The following is an 18370-nucleotide window of genomic DNA, read 5'->3' on the forward strand; positions in this document are numbered from 1 at the left end:
TTGGCTCCGTACCGCGGATAACCAAGCTACACACACCCTACCTCGGTTCCGCCGCGCCGGGTTCCCATTGGGTTTTACCACACAATGGGCTACCACGTCCGGCCACATTGCGGTTTTCAAAACATTTCAAAAACCTTTTTCAAATGTTTCTTTTACACACGCACACAACTCACATAATGCCTCCCAAAACCGGTCATTATGTTGTTTCAAAAATAGTCCCTTCCTCGGAAAACATTTCTTTTATTAATCACACCCTAGGTGTCATGTTTTTACTTTCTCGGTTCTCGTGTCTCGTTTACATTCAAAGACTCCGCGGTAGGACATGAATCTTTCTAACAAGATCATCCAATTCTATATTACTTTAACACGCTCAATCACTACTTATAGCATAACGCCACATATACAGACGCCTTTGGAGTGTATCACTTATGCTTTATTCAAAGCACAACGCCACATGTACGGACGTCTTTGGAGTGAAATCACTTATGCTTAATCACACCACAAGTAATACAAGCAATTCATATATGCATTAATCATCTTAAAGATCAAAATACAAATACTTATAAACAAACGATAAGTTCTATCTTAGTAATTCAAAACGACAACGTAAGTAAGTAATTAGGAAGTAAGTAAGGATTTCCTTACATATACGTTGAGTTAGGGTCAAGGGGTTCTACATTATACTTTCCAACATACAGTTCTACGTTATACGTTGAGTTAGTGGACGAGGGACTCTACATTATACTTTCCAACATACAGTTCTACGTTATACGTTGAGTTAGTGGACGAGGGACTCTACCTTACTTCTTGGCGGTAGTCGGCTACGGAAAGTACGTCGGTGGTCGGACGGAGTAACTTCCTACGGTGGTCTCCGGTAGCTTCGAAAGAGAAAGGTTTCTCTCGAAACTTCTACTTGACTAACACTACTACTACTTTTGGATCGAGAGGGTGGTCGAGTGGCGGTTTAGTGGCGGCTTAGGTTGAGTTTCTCGAAGAACACAAGAACACTAGAGAACAAAGGAAGAACTAACAAGAACAAAGAAAGAAACAAAGAATTCTAGAGAGAAGGAAGAGCAAAGCTTGAAGGTGTGAGTTGAATGAGAAACATGGGGTGCTATTTATAGGCAAAACCTTGGCTCTCCCCCTCTCTCTATGGCCGGCCCTCTCTCTCTCTATATCTCCCATGGATTTTGCTCCATCAAGTCATCAAATCAACCTTTCAACCAAGTCATAGCTTGTCCAATCTAAATCTTAGGTGTAAGGCTATGTAATCAACTAAGATCTTAGGCTTTTTAGGTAGTCATAACCTAGGTTTAGCTTGTAGTCAAGGTCTAAGGCTAATAAAGGCTAGGATTATGTCATAATGGTCCATCATAGGTTGTCATTAGGCATAAAAAGACTTAGGCCTATATAGGTAGCTTGCAAGGCTAGTTTGTACCAAGGATATGGGATTTATGGGAGATTTGTTGGAAGGATAGGAGCCAAGGGGTACAAGATTTGTCTTGAACAAATCCTAGAAGTACAAATGGGAGTTATGTTTGGTTAGGAAGAATATTACCCAAGGATTTGAAAGGATATGGAAGATCAAGGTAGTACAATCCCATCTCCTTCTTTCCTCCTTCCTCTCTCTCTCTCTCTCTCTCTCTCTCTCGGCCCATCTCTCTCTCTCTCTTTCGGGTCTCTCTCCCTCTCTCTCCCTCTCTCTCTCTCCTAGTACTACATACACACACACACACACACATATATATATATATATATATATATATATATATATACATACTACACAAATAAAATAATAGGTACTTTGTACTTTGAGCCAAGGAAACTTAAAGGCTAAGTTGCTCCTACTAACAAATAAATAGGCACATGTCACTTTAAATAAATAAACTAGGGTACTTTTAAGAATATTAGGCCTTAAAGGCTACTAAGGCTAATAAGTACTTTCAAATTAAAATATGGGTACTTCATCACATGGGTTTTTAAGAAAAAAGACTAGTTAAAAGAATAACTCTTTTACCCAATGGAAAATAAATACCCTAACTTTTATTATCCAATGGACAATAATAACTAGGGAACTTTTATAGTAAAATAATCAAGGAGTACTTTTAAGCATGTGACAAAAGCCCTATATTAAATATAGGTGTGGTACCAAGTACCCCAATTAAATAAAAAGGCTAGGATTCTCTCCATTTAAATAATAATAAAGTACAAGTCAAATCAACTTTATTGGAAGGTTCCCTTGTCACATCGGTACTTTATTTGGTCAAAAGTCTCTATTATCCAATGGTCACTAACTTCTCTAACGGTTATTACCCAATGGATAACAGTTTCCCTCGCGGTTAATAACCATTGGACAAAGAGTACAAGTACCTTTTATTTAAAATAAAATTTTGAAAAGACTACATGTACTTTTTATAATAAAAAATTTATTATCCAATGGACAAAAATTACCCTTGTGGTTATTATCCAATGGATAATGGAGGGGTGGGAGAATCCCCAATAAACAATGCATATAAGTACTAGCACATGTTTTTATAAATCATTAAAATATTATATCTTTGTACTTATCAAAATATTTTAAAGGAAAGCCTATTGTCCAATGGATAAAAATTACCCTAACCATTATGGACCAAAGGGTAAAGGCAAAGGTTCAAAAGGTCCAAGGGTTTCAAAAGGTCCAACTAGTAACTAGGTAAGTTGGTTGCTCGGTTCCTCCAAGTAGTCGGTTGGAATTTAACCAAATTGGCCAAGTAGGGTTTCAAGTTGAGACCAAAATCTAACTACAACGAATTTTACAAGAAAACATATAGCCACTCAAAAGAAAATAAGTAAATTAAATAAAATTCAAATTTTTAACGAAATTTTTATAGACCAAAATTCAGGGTCGTTACACGTCGTCTCTCTCTCTTGGATCCATCTTATACTTGGGGTCGTCGGCGGAGTCATCGAAACCATTAGTGAAAGACGAGCGTACCTCTTCCTCTTCCTCTTCCTCCTCCTCCTCGCTCTCGCTCTCCGCGGTCTGAGACATCGAAGCTCATTTCCTCCTCTTCTCAGCTGGCCCAGACTGTGTTGGCCTCTCCTTTAGCTTTATCTTAAACCTTGCTGCCTCGCGGTCTATGCTCTCTGCCCCTCTCCGCATGCTCGCCGCTAGTCGTGAAATGCTCGCCTGTCTCTAGGTTGTAGCAAGAGCGGTAGAAGCACTCGCCATCTTCTTTTGAGGAGGAGGCTGCACACTTTTTCACCTAAGAGCTACCCTATCCTATCCCTGCATTATCAATTCATTCATATCATTTCAATATATATTGTGCATATTGTATGTATATTAAATGCTGAATATAGGAACCTAGGGCAGGTCTATCAAGCAGAATTGAACAAGTTTCTGGGATTATACCTGAGGTCTCGACTGTACAGACGTCGAGGCTGGAGTCACCGACGGATACTTCAATCGTAGAGGAGTGCCGCTTACTATCTTATGAAATTCCTTCTCCATTGCAAGCATCAGATGGATAGCCTCCTCCGCCCATTCTGCTGGTACCTGTGAGACATTTTTGGGGATAAAAGTTCAGCATACAGTTCAAATGTGGTATAAAGGAAATGATACAAGCAAAAAGTACATCATATTGGTCATGTGACACGAGCAGGCTCTGTCCTGGCTAGCTCAAACTCAACTATCACAGCCTCTCCCTGCGAGTCATGCACCGCCAGAGTCTAAGAAAGCTGGGGAAGGCCGGTCACCGCCGTATAGCTAGACATCTCCCTTGAGCTGGCTGTCCTCTCCCTTTGACCTTGCCTCTCCGGGCCCGCTTCCATAGCCTCACCAACCATGGCCTGGTGTGTCATCACCCTAAGTGGTCCTGCTAAGTACTACCTCCGGTAGATGGCATAGTCACGCTCTGGCCTCAAAAAAGCATAAAGGTCCGCCAGAACAGTGAATTGCTACAACTCAGCCAGCATGTACCTGTATGTGTGTGAAGAACGAGGCAAAAATGGCCCAGGGACTTGGAACTCAGGCAAGCCAAGTGACTGTCTCATCACCCAGTCGCCCAAGTACCACTGCCACCCAAAAGTTGACTCCAACAGCACTCAGCTCGCCATCACCGCTCTGCTCCTAGCCACAAACTCTGGCTCAAGCACCACGCCGCCCCATGGATTCCACTCCACTTGCAATACATTCAAAAGCTTATTACCAAATGGGCATCATCGACAGCATTAAAGCAATTCAAGACAAAAGTAACTGATGAAAGTTTTGTTTACCTAAGTACTCAACAGCTCGTCGAGGTAGGCTCTAAAGGCTAGGAGGCTCCCCCTCGATTTCTTCTTGCCCTTGTGAAGCGGCCCCCAGATCATGGCATGTGGGGGAGTCCTCATGTCCGGGCACTTATTCTCCGGGGGGTACATCTTCAACACCTCTTAGGCCCACAACTGCAAGTTTTCAAAAGAGCAAAGCATCAAAATACGGCATATACAATTCAAAGTACAAGTATGGGCTGAAATGAAATTACAAGTTGGAATTCATACCTCCCATATCCTCCAATAGTCAACAACCACTTTCTTGTACCGTGTGAACTCTCCCATGAAGCCATAGCACGCCCCTAAAGCTACTCCTCCCCAGTTGTACCGAGAGGCCATGCGTAGGTCCCGAAGGGCCGGCAAGTAAGACAAGTGCACCATGGCACGCTTGTTCGGGTACAGCGTAGCCCAAACAAGTACAGCAGATAGGTCATCGCCATTTGCTCCTCTTCCTACTCTGTGGTCGGGATCCTCCTCAAATATCCCCTGAATTGCTCGTACCAGATCATCTCCTCTCCTCTCTTAGGCGCCCAGCCCAGGAACCACCTTAGTGCCACCTCATCCCTATGGATCCCCGAATCGAACGAGATTGGCTCGCCACCTACCCTCAGGCCTGTGATGGCCGCGAAGTCCAATGGGGTCATAGTCATCTCCCCGATTGGAAAGTGGAAGGTGTTGGATGTATCTTGCCACCTCTCACCTAGTGCAGTAAGTACAGCATGGTCGTTCTTCACTGGTGTCAATGTAAGGATGAGTGGCCCAAACCCTGCAGCATCCACTAACTCCCGTAGTCGCTCAGACAGTCCTCTATAAAGCTCGAGCGAGCGAGCTCCTCCTCCATGCCCTCTTGAGCTGGCCACCCTCCTCTATTTAAAACAACAAACAAGCAAAGGAATTGTGTTAGAACATATGCAAATCAAGTTTAATAAATAGTCGATCGAATTATCCAAGGCATATTAAGCAGTCGATTTCAAGTTTCAAAGGAATTCTATGGTCGATCAAATCTCAAGGGCATACTATTCAGTTGAATCAAGATCTAGGGCATACTACAATCAATTCAAGTTACTTCAGGCATCCTGTGGTCAAAGTCTAAAATCGAGACATCGTACAGTCGACTCAGGCTATTCCCAGCTACATTAACGGTCGAATTGTCAAAAGCATTCTACAGTCGAGTTAACAAAGGCATTCCATAGTCGAATTCAATTATTCAAGTCGGTTCAAGTTCTAAATTCAAGGTCGAGGCTATTGGAATATTTAAGTAGTTGTCATGAGTCTTGTCCCACATTGGTTAAACAAGTCTTGTATCAAGTTATCACTTAATATAAATAATAGTTATTTGTGTTAGGGTTCATTAACACCTTATACACTTTTCTTGTTCTCCCAATCAACATGGTATCAGAGCCACCCTTAATCCAACCCTAAACCTAATCATAATCGTAACCCACGTCCTACCACCCATCATCACCATACTGTTACTGTTCACCACGACACTATTCACGTGAGCACTGCACACCTGATTCCCCGATGATAAGTAAGATCAAGAACACCCTGAGAATGTTAGTGTGTTTGAGCTTTGAGCGTTTCAGAACTCTTTCAAAGCCTTTCAAAAAACCCTTCAAAACCAAAAGCCTCAACAAAACCCTACCTGAGTACGCTGGTCCCATACCAGCGTGCGCTGGTCCTTTGCCAGGTGTCAGTCATTGGTCAGCTTTGGCCATTTGACCGACACATGCAGGTACAGTATTGGCGTATGCCAGTTAAAGGTAGTCCCATCACCTTTATTCAGCCACGTGCACGAGACTTTTGGGCCACCCCAGAACACTGTGTAGCCGTCTGATGAGTGGCTTCGGATAGGAGGATGTTCCCCTCTCTCACACAACTACCCCATCACCTTGTCCCATGCATTTAATGCATGGGAGACTTCCACTCCATCTCAACCAGCCCCTTCAGCTGGTTATCTCTCCCCCTCTCCTCTATAAATACCCCTTTGCATTCATGTGCAAGGGGTTACCAACTTCAAGAGCCTTAGTTACTAGTTCACCCCTTTAACCTTTTGTTCATCGTTTTCTTTGTTAAAGGAAGTGATAAACAAGTCTCATACTCCTCCTACCTGTATACATTCTCCATCCATCCATGAAAACCATAAGTTCATAACTCAATCACTCCAACAAACTTAAAACCAAAGGTATACCACCTTTGACAGTACTCTGTTTTGATCCTTGATGGGGGCTGGCAGGGTTAAGGCTGGTAATCAATACCAATCCTGGCCCTAAAGCTAGCAAGATTTCAAAACCGTGCATGGCTAGAACTAGTGCACACCAGTTCTAAGTACGCGTACACCAGTAATGGTTGTACATGCAGTACTGGCATGGGGATCAGTGTCTAGTTGTTTTATCTCTTTCTTTTCATTTTTATCACCTTTGGGCATGTTAAAACCAGTTTATTGCTTTTCATAGTTAAATCTGCTAGTTTTACTTTTCAATATTTATATCTATTGCTTTGGAATTCCTCTGGGGTCTTTCTGAACATGTCTCAGAACCCAGAAAGTGCAAAGCCAAGCACTGGACAAAAGATTACAACTAGCGTACGGTAGTCATACACTGGTGTGCACCGATTGATCTAAATCCAGTGGCTGGCCCTTGCATGACAACTAGGCCTTGGCCTCTGCTTTTGTCCCCTCACTATTTAAGGGGTGTTCTATTCTTTGGTGCCCTCTGAGCCCATTTAAACTGTACAATATTGTATATATCTGCATATAGAACTGCTTGGTTTGTCCTGGGTGTGCAATGGTCATTTTCAGAGCCCAAAGGGTTGAAAATAAGAGCTGTGGTTTTAGGCTTACTGGCGCACGCAAGTGATGGAATGGCGTGCGCAGGAGTAGTCAGCATGCAGTGACTTGATTAGTGCATGCTGGTTTCTTCCTGCGCATGACACTTCAAAACCGCCCTCTCCAGTCTGTTTAAAATCCCCACAGGAGTCTGTTTTCAATGTATACTAATTGTTTCAATAAAGCAAGCATGCCATTTTGTCACATCCTGCCAACATGTTACCGTTTCAAATCTTATTTTAACTGTTCTCCTGCCCTAATTGGCTAAAAGTTGATCAAAAGAGAGAATCAAATGTTTTACAAATGCCCAAGTAGAGACCAATCTTCGGATTGGGCGAGAGGGATGCCTTAAGACCCTTCCCCTCTCGTAACCTGGCTCTCGAACCTCAAATATCGAAGGTGACGACGAGCCAGTCTATGCCTTTTCCAAAATTAAACAATGTAGCAAATGTTTCAAGTTCGGTTTCTTGGGTGGTTTACCGCAAAATTCAAGTGGCGACTCTGAATCGAAGTGTTTCGCCGCACTTTCCCAAAAAAGGCGCACCCAAATTTTCAGGGGCGTGTGCCCACAGTTGATTTGTGCCCAAATACCGAAAGCCATTGATTCGCTCAAAAATGCCGGAGGACTTTTATATCAAAAATCCTTTTTCCAAAAATAAAATCCATTCTTTAAAAAGAATCTTGATAAAATCAGTCATTCGTCCCTTCATTTACAAACAAACATCAATCCATGTATCATAATCCGCTAGTTTGTGGAATCGAACACTACATAACCGTCCGTTCATTATATCATAAATTGTTAGTTAGCACAATCGCACATCACTTAACCGTCTGTTCATTATATCATAAATCGCTGGTTAGCGGAATCGCACATTGCTTAACTATCTGTTCATTATATCATAAATCGTTATTTAATAGAATCGCACATCATTTACAAATGCTCGAGTAGAGACCGATTTTTGGATTGGGCGAGAGGGGTGCCTTAAGACCCTTCCCCTCTCGTAACCTAGCTCCCGAACCTCAAATATCGAAGATGACGACGGACCAGTCTATGCCTTTTCCAAAATTAAACAACGTAGCAAATGTTTCAGGTTCGGTTCCTTGGGTGGTTTACCGCAAAATTCGAGTGGCGACTCTGAATCGAAGCATTTCGCCGCGCTTTTCCCAAAAAGGGCGCACCTGAATTTTCATGGGCATGTACCCAAAGTTGATTTGTGCCCAAATACCGGAAGCCATTGATTCGCTCAAAAATGTCGGAGGATTTTTATATCAAAAATCCTTTTTCCAAAAATAAAATCCATTCTTTAAAAAGAATCTTGATAAAATCAGTCATTCGTCCCTTCATTTACAAACAAACATCAATCCATGTATCATAATTCGCTGGTTTGTGGAATCGCACACCGCATAACCGTCCGTTCATTATATCATAAATTGTTGGTTACCACAATCGCACATCGCGTAATCGTTTGTTCATTATATCATAAATCGCTAGTTAGCGGAATCGCACATCGCTTAACTGTCTGTTCATTATATCATAAATCGCTATTTAGTAAAATCGCACATCGTTTAACCGTCTGTTCATTATATCATAAATCATTGGTTAGCAGAATCACACATCGCTGAACCGTCTGTTCATTATATCATAAATAGCTGGTTAGCGGAATCGCACATCACTTAACCGTCTGTTCATTTTCAGCCTGGTCATCTCACCATTTCGGCCGTTCTGCCGAATGGTGATACCCGTAGTGTCCAATCTCGCTACATCCACAAGTCAACTGATCATTCATAACTCAAAGCATTCCAAACAATCAACCATATCATAACATCAGCTAATAAATAAATACACACCTTTTCCCACGTATGTCACAATACTCTAAGGAACTTACCAACCCATAGTAACTCTATGACATGCGGCCCACCTGTATCGATACTTAGGATACGAGACGAATAGGATCAACGAGACAAATCACCACGAGACGAATCATGAGGATACGAGTTACTATGTTACCCTTTTGATCACTAAACCAGCTCACACCTACCAAATATACTCATCACAACACCTCGTATAGCCTACGGTACTCCTAAACAACCTTACGGTATATCATTCGTCTACAACAATACCAAAATTACATTTTACGAGTGTCTCACGAATGGGAACGGTCAATGAATCATTATAGTATGAGCAACCAAGCTTAGAGATGGTTTACAGGTGTTTAAGAAATATTAAAAATGTTCAGGGGTCCAAACGATAGAGTTTAGAACAAAAGCTGCAGAACTATCCCTAAGCAACTAGTATCGATACCTAGCAAAATGGTATCGATACCAAAGGGCCAAAAATATTCCAGGCGCAAGGGTATCAATACCCATGCAAAATGGTATTGATACCAGCTCAGTTCGAAAGATTTTTCTGCAAATTTTCAAGGGAAAACATAACACAACCACCAATGATCCAAGGCACAATCTTGGTGCAAAATCAACTCATAAACATATAGAGTGAGCAAGTAATCCCTACCTTGAGTATCAAAGCCGAACCCACGAGATTATCTGAGCCCTAGACTCTAAAAGCTCCGAAATCCACCAAGAACTTCTCTCCGAGCTCTATCCAAGGAACCACAAGCTTGAAATCGCATCTTGAGAGTGGGATGGAGGTTGATCGCCATGAGTTTTGAGTTTTGGGATGAGATTATGGGTGATGGGGTGAGAGAGGGAGAAGAGCCGTGAGAGGGGAAAGAGTTCGGGAGATGAGAGAGAGCGGATTGGGGAATTTTTTCTCCCCTACACAAACACCCACACACACACACACACACACACAGAGACACACACACACACACACATATATATATATATATATATATATATATATATATATATATACACTCACATAATCACAAATTTCACATGCACCCCTCTACATACAACCTACCCACATTGACCCCAAATCAAATAATTCAATAAATCCCTCATTTATTCCATATTCTAAAACCTTTAAACGATTTTCGAAAATACGGGTCTCTATATCCTACCCTCCTTAAAGGATTTTCGTCCCTGAAATTTACTAAGCCAAGTCCAACCGGGTCACCAATCGTAATACCAAACCTCATACTATAATTCTACAATCGTAACTGTATCCTCTCTTTTCTACACAGACTTTGCTTATCCCATTCTGCTCCATAAAACCGTCACTGTTGATATGGTCCTACCACTTAACTCTCAGTCACGAACCTCTATCATTCGTATCAATTTCTTAGGTCCTAACCTCTGTACGAGAATTCTAGTTCCCACATACCTGCGTGACAATCATCTCTAAATCCTCCAAGTATTAACCTCACGTTCTCTAAGTACCTCTCGAACTTCCAAGAAGGACATATTGAACCGCTTATAAAACTCAATTTTTGAACTCCAAGTTCCATCTTCCCCAATCAACATCAACCAACGAATCAATCCTTTACTTACCAACCCTAAGAACCTCAAATAATCTTCACTAGAACAAAACTAAAAAGCCTAGAATCCTTGAACCATATAATGACTCATCACCCATTGCTCAGCCATACCCATTCACTCATCATAGTCAAACTCCTCACGCTTCAAGCTGTTGATATCTCTCTCGACTTCAAGTATAAACACACCTCATAACTAATTCATTCTATTGATACCGCTACTGATAGACATCAACACCATTCCCTTTTCGATCCCCAAATGGTCCCTTGCCTCATGGCACTCACTCTCTTCTCATGAGGACATAATTAATCTCCATTGATATCTCGAAACACTTATAACTCAAAACTGTTAGCCATTACCTCCATTTCATATCCCTATTACCCACATAACTACTATATCAGCTCTACATAAACCTCAAATGCCTTTTCATCCATCTAACATTCAAACACAACTAAGGGTCGAACGCTACTCCATTTTTGTAGTCCACTCTAATCATTACTAGTTTCTAACCCAAACTCACTTCTATGGAAATGCGTCCCCTCTACATAACTTAATACAATGCAATATCATGTCCGTTCAGGCATGACCATTCAAACAAACTCCCAAATTCACTATTTTGCTTATCACAAGCCATTAACTAAGGGTTAACATACCGCAGATACCTTCTATATCTAACCTTTTAATCATATCATACAAAATAAATTTAGTAAGGACACGCGCCAATTCTAACTAAAGATAGTCTCCCCATAGCAAACACCTACGCACACATCAATGTCTACCTTGCATCGTAACCATGAGCACGTTACACACATTGAGATTGCACATCAAGTCAAGAACACATGTTAATGGCTCATCAAATCTTTGAGAGAAGAGATAATACATAGCGGGGGCATATTGTGAGAACTAGGGAGGGAGTTGGTGGAGCCCTGTCCTAGCACATGAGTGAAAAGAAGAGTGGGAGCTGTGAGCTTTTTGAGGGAGTTGGAAGTGAGGACATAGTGCTAAGGACAGTTGTCTTATTCTTGTTCTTAAAATTGTGCTTGAATTTACTTACTTACTTTATCATTGAGGTGTCCTAGTGCGTAGGGCATTCTGCAGTTGTTTTCTAAATTTTCCTGTCAATATTGCTAGGATTTGTAGACATTGGAAAGTACATATGTGAATGGCTCTTCCTCATTTTGTTGGCCATGAGTGATAATAGATCTGGACAAGTTTTGGCTTCATACCTAACTAGTGCTAGAACTTACTTTACTTGAACATGTGAGGTGTCCCTGTTCCCAAGGCATGTTGCATCTGATTTTTTGATTCTAAATGTCAATATTGGTGGTTGGTTCTGTATTTCATCTATTTGTGTAAGGAACATTGCATTCTCTCGGACTTGTTTGAGGGAGTTGTCTTTCTTGCTGTGTTCAAGGTTTGGATGTAAAGGAATGAAATGGCAGCCTTTTTTGTACCTACCACAGGGGGTTGTCCCTTGGGCTGTTTAAGCTTTTCTAGGGGGCTTGTCCCTAGCTCCATACTATATCTTTTGGGTTTCCATTGTGACCATGTCAGAGATTGGGCATTGTCCCTAGCTTTCTTTGGCATCACTTATCTACTACTGCTGCCTTGCTGGTGTTGCAACTGTCTGTTATGGCAATCTTTTATATTGTTGTTACTATTGTTATGTTGCTGCTGTTATCCCATGGCTGCAGTTAATGCATTTAGTTCAGTTGCTTGAGCCTGGATGGTGTCTTCTAGGACTGCAAGCTGCTGAATCCTATTACTATTGCAGCGGGATGGTGTGTTGTCTAATAGCTGTTGCTGCTATTCTGCCATCTTATGTTGTTGTTCCATCAACAGTAGTTAGCTGCTGTTGTTTGCAATTTTGGCTAGGTGTTGTTTTGGCTACTGCTATTTCCTACTATTTTGTTGTCCAGAAATTGCAGTCCAACTGTTTGGGTGCTGCTTTGATGGACGACTGATGGCAGAATTCAACAAGCTAGCTAATGGAGCTTTTACGTGCTGTAATGGTAGCCTATTTTGAATGCTGAGTTGTTGACTTCAACTGTGATCAACTGAGTTGGGGGCTCTATGCACATTGGTTCTCAAGTGGTCTTGTTAGCTCTTTTCCTATTAGTCTATGCATTAAGTGTATTCATTTTGCCATCTGTTTCGTATCCCTCTCTTAGATGGGTAGGAAACAAATGTTCCATTTGCCTCTAGTCCTATGTAGCCGTTTGGCATAGGCTCGCTCTTTTTGTTATTGTTTTTTTTCTTTATTTTTATTTTTATTTTTCTTTCCTCTTGGGGTATGCCCCTTGTATGCTGTATATTTGGTTATCCCCTTTTTTATTTCAAACTGATTTACCCAAAAAAAGAACACATGTTAACGCTAAACAACAATAGATTTCGTACACAAGATATATATCTACAACCCATCCATACCAATTAATGGCTTACACAACATCTGATTCACCCATGTATTAACCAACTCGTTCAGTACCCAGTACTTCATATCTCATGGCTCTAGCAAGCCCAACAGCAATCACAATCATTTCAATCTCGTAATACCTCTCACATTTTCTATTTTCCCTTCAATCTCGAATACTCTCATTCAGTTATACAAGTCAAGCTAGGTATTACACATACTCGCACTCTTATGTGTGGGGCAAATGTAACATACGTACCCTCAATTCTAACCATTTCTATGATTCGACAGCATTACAACCTAACTATATCTCATCACCTAAGTACATACACCAAATATGTGCAATGACTGCACCAAGGAACATCAACTCTCGAATATTTCTATGCCAAAAATTCAAACACCGATACACATCAATTTGACAGACTTTTCCCCTAAATACCCACAAGACTCCAGGGTTTTGAAACAACACACCTATATTTTTCATTATATTCTAAGGCCCTTACTGCCCCATCTCTTAAGAGTCAATTTCACTCACACCAATGACTTCTAACTGTTCCGCTCACCACAAGTTTTACAGCTCAATTTTTTTTTTCCTCTCAACTAAGCAATCATATCGACACCAATATTCCTTAAAGACATTCACCACATTTACACTTAATCCTTAATAATAACAACAACAACTTCCATTCCTGTCACCATCACTACTATCACTATCACTATTATCCCTTAATCTCTCTCAATAAATCTATCACCTCAATGGTATCCTCAACATATCCTCTACTGTCATTAGTCTAATCTACATCCCCATATACCATACACAATCTTCATGCTCAAATCCCTCAACTCACAATGCCACATTTTCCCACATGCTTGTCATTTTCAATGTTTCTACCATTTCAACTTAGGACACCTATCCCACTCCACCTCGTTATCAATCACGATAGTTCACATTCATAAATCCTCACATACTTCAAACATGTTCCTCACCACATAACTCACATCAACCACTCGACTTTAATCGCATCAATATAGTTCTCCTTCAATCACATAACTCATTACGCAATACTACAACCATTATCCTACCATCCTGTTATAATGACACCACCATGACAATTACTTCAGCAATGACAACAACAATACCATAGCGCTTCCATTTTCTACAAAATTCTTATAGACAGTCATCTATCTTAAGCCTAGAGATCTAGCCCCTATGTATAACTCTAATATCCAATTGACTTTCTGAGACTTCCATCCAGAAGGTGCAGTGATCAAGCGCCTCTTCCAATTGGATCTCATTGGTAGTCGTCTGGGTATCCAGAAGACACAAATTGTATCCCGACACCCAACCTATATCCCTCATTTTCCTAAATCAACCTTAAACACATATAGCTCTCTATGAGGACTCAACTTGCTTTACCCTTACTCACAGTAACTGTCTCAATAACTACCACTACAACAACCAACCACAATTATCACCACAATAGGTCTTTACCTTTCCAAACACATTCAAGACACGCACTAACTCAATTCCCAACGCATATATTACTCACCTTATACTTTTGCCCTATACAACTTGTAGAGACCCGTATTATTATTATTTTTTTTAGGCTATATTTTTTTTTTGTTACTGTATAGCCCATCGAGATAGACAGTGCGGATATTCAGTGTGACGTGTTCGTGGGAGGATATAAGGGTAATTGTGCGAGAGGTGCACGTGTGTGTGTGTGGGGTGGGAGCATGGGATTACTCCCCATGCCAATAATTTCCCCAGGAGACTACTTTCTCCCATTTCTCTTTTCTCACTCTCTCGGCACTTTCTCTCCTCCTCTCCTCCGAAAAACTCCCTCCTCTCTTCTCTCTTCGATTTCATCTACCTAGGGGGTGATTCCGGACAAGGCCCGAGAATTAAAGTTGCTATACGAAGCATGGCCTTTCCGAATATCCAAGAAAAATCACGATCGGACCACGTGGGAGCTCGGTTGACTTAGTCAAAGGTTCAGGTTTTGCTCAAAACCCATGAGGTAGGGACTTCTTACTCTCGTTATGCATTTATACGGTGTTTATGTACTTAGATCGTGCCTTGTTTCGTGGTTTGAGATTGTTTCTTCCGTTTCCATGAATCTGCAGAACAGGGTCTTCTTTTTTTGCAGTTTTATGCCTTCTTAAGCTCGGAATTAAATTTTGGTTCCTTCGTATGAAATAGAGTAGACTTAGAGCCTGTTCTAATGCAGCTGGAATCACTCGAAACCGTTGAGAATTGAATTTATGGTGATATCTAGAATACTGGTCTGCAATCTGTCTCGTTTTCTGGGTTCCAGCCCACTTTGAATGGCCATAACTTCCTCGGCCATAACTTCCTCGTCCGATGTCCGTTTTATGCAAACTTTATATCGGTTCGAAGATCTTGAAGTCAGCTTTCATTTGCCACTAGAATCATCTTAAAACTCTTAGTACACAAAAAGTTATGATCGATTGAGTGGAGGTATGTTAATCTGTCAGGCAGATTCGTGTAGCCTCGGTAAACCCCTGTTTAACCACCCATGGAGTGCAGATTTGACTAGGGTTCCTTTGCGTCTTTCAAAGTTCATTCAATCGCCCAACTATTGGGACTGGAATCACTCAAAAATATTAAGAACCCGATTTATAGTGATTTTTAGAAGATTGAACTGAAATCTGGAAATTTGGGCAGCGTACAGGGCCGCGGGTTTTTCATCGTTTGTTATAGCTAAATGACGCTATTGGTTATGGGTCCTTATGGGTTTTAAAGATTGGTAAGTTTTGATCTTTTGGCGTTGGAATCATTGAAAAATATTGAATGTGGAATTTTTAATAATTGTCAAACACTGACTGCTCTCTGGGACAGTTTTGGTCCGTTGATTCTCTTTTGTCTGTTTTGACTCTCAATCACTTCTAACACCTTTTAAACATCGTTAAACCATCCCTAAGCTTGATTACTTGAGTTCCTATGAGTTAATGATCATTCGAATTCCTTTGATACCCATTGAGCGTAATCTTAGTGTTGTTGTAAATGGAATATGTGATTTAAGGTTGTTTAGGAGTACCGAAGGCTAAGTGAGACGTTGTGGGAAGTATAGTTGGTAGACGTGAGCTTTTCTAGTGATCCGAGTGGTAGCATAGTAATCCGTGTCCGCATGATTCACTTATCCTTCAAACTCTTTTGGCGCTCGTTCCACGAGATCAAAGTAATCAATATTAGTAAGTAGTATGTTGTAGAGTCGCTATGGAGTCGGTACGATATTGTGCTGTACTAAGAGAGAAAGGCGTGTACTGATTTGTCAGTCGATGTTCTGTTATGATTGATCGTTTGGAATACTTTGAAATGTGATTGTCGATGCGTGTTTGACCTATAAATCAGTTTGATTGACGTGCCTTATTGTGTCATGAGATTAGAGAAGTGTTTGTTGAATGAGTTGTATGATTGTTGGGATTTGAATGGTTGTAATTGAGAATTTGAATGAGGAAGTGACTGCAACGCAAGTGGTGGAAATGCAGACTGCAACGCAAGGGGTGGTAATGCAGAGACCCAAATAATGGGTGATGTTGACTGCAACGCAAGGGGTGGAAATGCAAACTGCAACGCAAGGGGTGGAAATGCAGAGTGGTTGAGATTATGAGAAGTGTCGAAATGGTTGCGAACCTATTGTGAGTACGTTTGATTGATGTGATTTTAATAATATTTCTACATAACATGTGAACGGTTAGGAATACTTACAAGTTGTTTGGAGCTCTTTGGCCGTAGTCTGTCTTTCGTTGTGATAAACTCGTGTTTCTCATGTTCACTTATCGAATTCTTTCACTCTTTGTGCATACTTCATCGCATTTTCATATAGCTTGAGTATAGATTTCTCTACTGGGCTAGTGTAGCTCAACCTACCATTTTCAGGTACACTACATGGACACAGTCTTGGAGGGTGTGAAGTGCATGCAGACATCACAGGCTAAAGTTATTTTCTGAAGAACTTGTCTTTCCCTTGTAAATCAAACTGTATTGTATTATTTTCTCTAACTTGGAATACTGTATCAATTGACAAAATTGTGAGATTTAGAAACTGTATGTCGTAATTTGGGGTACCATATATACTATTGTGAGGATTTATATTTAAAATGGTATTGTTATTTATGTTAAAAATCGAGGGCGTGACACAACTTATCGCATACAGGTTTAACTTAACACATTTGAAACTCAACACATAATCCGTGCAATACAATTAAAAACACATCTAACACTCATCTCGTAAGTCATATCAACATTTTATCCCTTTTATCACATGCTAATAAATATCCTCTTTCACACATCAATATCGTCACTACTCATACCCATCTAACATCTCATATAAAAGACATCTTACCACAAATGGTACAAGACCTGTAACAGCCCTGATTTTTTAAAGGTAAAAATTTCGTTAAATATTTGAATTTTATTTGAATTACTTATTTTTACTTTCAGTAATCTGTCGTAATTAGACTCTAGTCCTTCGGGGCCAATCGAATTAGATTCCAACCGACTGCTTGGAGGAACCGAGCAACCAAACTCACTTAGTTACTAGATGAACCTTTTGAACCTTTTACCATTACCCATTGGTCAATAGATGTTAGGATAATCTTTGTCCATTGGACATTAGGCCTCTCATTAAAATATTTTGATAGTACAAAGATATAGTATTTTAATGGTGTATATCCACATGTGCAAAGTACATATATGCATTGTTTATTTGGGATTCTCTCACCCTTCTATTATCCATTGGTTATTAACTACAAGGGGAATTATTACCCATTGGGTAATAGCCTTAATCTTCCAACAAAGTACAAGGCTTTGTTTTAATAATCAAGATTTGGATTCCCATGTACTTTTATGCATTAAAATAGTGGGGTATATCTAAACCCTAGATTTCCAAAGTACTTTATTGAATAAAATAGTACAAGTACTTTATTGTTATTTTAATGGAGAGAATCCTAGCCTATTATTTAATTGGGGTACTTGGTACCACTTCTATATTTAAATATAGGGCATTTGTACACATGTATCAAAACCCTAGATTTTGTTAGTACAACATCTATTTGTTTAATGGGGCATGTGCCTAATTGTAATTCTTTAATGGGGTATTTGGATTTGAAAATCTTGTACTTTTGTACTTTTAGGTTATTATATTTGTATATATATATATGTAGTGTACTTGAGAGAGAGAGAGAGAGAGAGAGAGAGAGAGGAAGGAGGAAAGTGAGAGGAAGATTGGTTGTAACTTCCATGATCTTCTTCATCTTTTCAAATCCTTAGGTAAATATTCTTCCTAGCCTAAATTTATCTCCCCATTGTACTTCTATTATTGTTTAAACACCAAATCTTGTACAATATATCTTTCCCACCATCAAATCTTCCAAAA

General features: G+C 40.3%; 1 long non-coding RNA gene across 1 annotated transcript; it reads left to right on the top strand.

Annotated features, from left to right (window-relative positions):
• Positions 1 to 14613: 14613 nt before the first annotated feature.
• Positions 14614 to 17118, top strand: LOC131326318 (uncharacterized). The gene is made up of 2 exons (XR_009199972.1): positions 14614 to 14989; positions 15658 to 17118. It is a non-coding gene; the product is annotated as an uncharacterized LOC131326318 (long non-coding RNA).
• Positions 17119 to 18370: the final 1252 nt, after the last annotated feature.

This window comes from Rhododendron vialii, chromosome 5a (genome assembly GCF_030253575.1).
Source record: "Rhododendron vialii isolate Sample 1 chromosome 5a, ASM3025357v1".
Classification (NCBI taxonomy): Eukaryota; Viridiplantae; Streptophyta; class Magnoliopsida; order Ericales; family Ericaceae; genus Rhododendron; species Rhododendron vialii.